Source organism: Microtus ochrogaster, chromosome 5 (genome assembly GCF_000317375.1).
Source record: "Microtus ochrogaster isolate Prairie Vole_2 chromosome 5, MicOch1.0, whole genome shotgun sequence".
Classification (NCBI taxonomy): domain Eukaryota; kingdom Metazoa; phylum Chordata; class Mammalia; order Rodentia; family Cricetidae; genus Microtus; species Microtus ochrogaster.
This window is the reverse complement of record NC_022012.1, coordinates 93,506,628-93,508,857: the sequence shown is the minus strand read 5'-3', so window position 1 is coordinate 93,508,857 and position 2,230 is coordinate 93,506,628. Positions and strand designations below refer to the sequence as shown.

The following is a 2,230-nucleotide window of genomic DNA, read 5'->3' as shown; positions in this document are numbered from 1 at the left end:
GGTGGATGGGTGGGTGGGTAGGTAGGTAGGTGGCTAGATAGATAGATGAATGGATGGATGGATGGATGGATGGATGGATGGATGGATGGATGGGTGGGTGGATGGGTGGCTAGGTAGTTAGGTAGATGGATAGATAGATGGATTAATGGGTGGATGGATGGATGGATGGATGGATGGATGGATGGGTGGATGGATGGGTGGGTGGGTAGTTAGGTAGATGGATAGATAGATGGATGGATGGATGGATGGATGGATGGATGGATGGATGGGTGGTGGGTGGATGGGTAGATGGATGGGTAGGTAGTTAGGTAGATGGATAGATGGATGGATGGATGGGTGGGTGGGTAGGTGGGTAGGTAGATGGATAGATAGATGGATGATGGATGGGTGGATGGATGGATGGATGGGTAGTTAGGTAGATGGATAGATGGATGGATGGATGGATGGATGGATGGATGGATAGGTAGTTAGGTAGATGGATAGATGGATGGATGGATGGATGGATGGATGGATGGATGGATGGATAGGTGGGTGGGTGGGTAGTTAGGTAGATGGATGGATAGATGGCAGAAGCTACTGGGCATGCTGTATCCACATCCAATGTTTTCATACTGGAATGAGGGCCCCATCTCTGTCTGGTGCCATCAGTCTTGAGGGATGAGCGAGTGTAGGCTGTTGCCAGCTCTTTTGGTTCTGGTGCAAAGAGATATGTAATATACATTTATTTGGGTAGGTGATGAACCTGAGCTCCCTCCCTGGGACCTCCGAGGTGGAAGGAAATGACTAACTCCTCTCTCCTCCATTCACACACTCCAGCATGCAACCCCTTTCATAGACAGCATTCCTGCCAAGGTCGAGACAAACTTTTGGGATTGAACTCCTGTCTTCAGGTTTGGTGGCAAGCACCTTTGCCCACTGAGCCCTTTTGCTGGCCCAGTGTGTATTCCCCATTATAGGAACACAGTTAGACTTCATTCTGGGGGAAGGAATCTGCTCACTCTGCCCACTGGTTGCTCTGCGTTAACTGTAAACCTGGACACCATCCAAAACGGAGACTGAGAAGGGACACAGACCTGCTGGCTGTGTAACAGAGCACAGATTACACTCTTAGTTCCTGGTTCTCTGCCCCTGGTGACAGAACAGCCAGTTCACAGCCCATGGCTCTTGGTTTTGTCCATGTAGGTTAGTTTGGCTCGGTAGTGTCCACTCAGGTAACGAAGGCAGTCAGTATTCTAGAAGCCTGTGCACAGCCTCCCAGCAGGCCCTTTCCCCCTGCCTGCAGACACTCCCTCCTCACAATCCAGATTATCTTGTGGGTTTTAGTGTTGTGTAAACAGAGAGCCTAGGTCCCTTTGTGAAGCAGAGCTAATGTTTTGGATATTAATAGGACATAAGAATTGGAAGAGAAGCAATGATTTTGTTGGGCATTTGGCCAGAAGCTGGTTACTGAGAGGGGAGCAAAGCCCAAGAAAAGGGCAGGGCCGACATTTATTTCCGGAAGCCCATTGTCTATACAGTGGGTTGTAAGGAACACTGGGGGTTTTAGTCCAGTCTAGAAGCACATTTGGAACAGAGATGTAAAGCTAAACATCACTGTACTTATCGATGCTAGGTCAGAGTGAGGGAAGGTGGAGGGGGTCTGGGTTCCTCATGACAATGTGAAGAGCATATAAAGGGATGGATGTAGACCTAGCTGGGGAAGCAGAAGACAGCACCCAGCGTGAGGAGCGTGGAGAGGCAGCGGGCTAACCACACTCTGAGTGGCTTCTCCCCTCTTTCTGAGGCCACCGACTACTGCCCCTGGGTTTTTTGGAACTGTATTCTAGGCTCCGCCCTGCTTCTGTTAACTGACTTGCTGGGAGAAGATTCACTTTGCACACTGGTACAGCTGAGGCACCGCAGTGCCTGCCTAGTGGCGGTGGAGACAGCTTTCTAGAACCGATGACTGTGACAGCCAGGCCTGGGGTGTCAGGGAAAGAGATGTAGGGCGAAGAGAGAACTCAGCTGTGCAGCTGATGGCATAAAGACTTGGGGTGGAGAGGAGACCAGTGGCCTTCAAGGCAAGGCTTCAGTGGAGACCAGCTTTGGAGCTGGGGTGTTCAAGATGGGAGGGGAAGGTAGCTCCTGCTCGTGCAGCCTGCTGTGTAAGGAAGGACCAGAGGGAGGGGTGGTGTCTGGGTGAGCATCTGAGGCTAGGGTGGAAACTTGAAATAACGTGGTCCTTCAGCGT

The 2,230-nt window shown here is 50.9% G+C and overlaps 1 protein-coding gene across 1 annotated transcript in view; it reads left to right on the top strand.

Moving 5' to 3' along the window:
* The window catches only part of Ulk4 (unc-51 like kinase 4), a 288,608-nt gene that overhangs the window by 4,910 nt on the left and 281,468 nt on the right, over window positions 1-2,230 (top strand). The window lies entirely within an intron of this gene.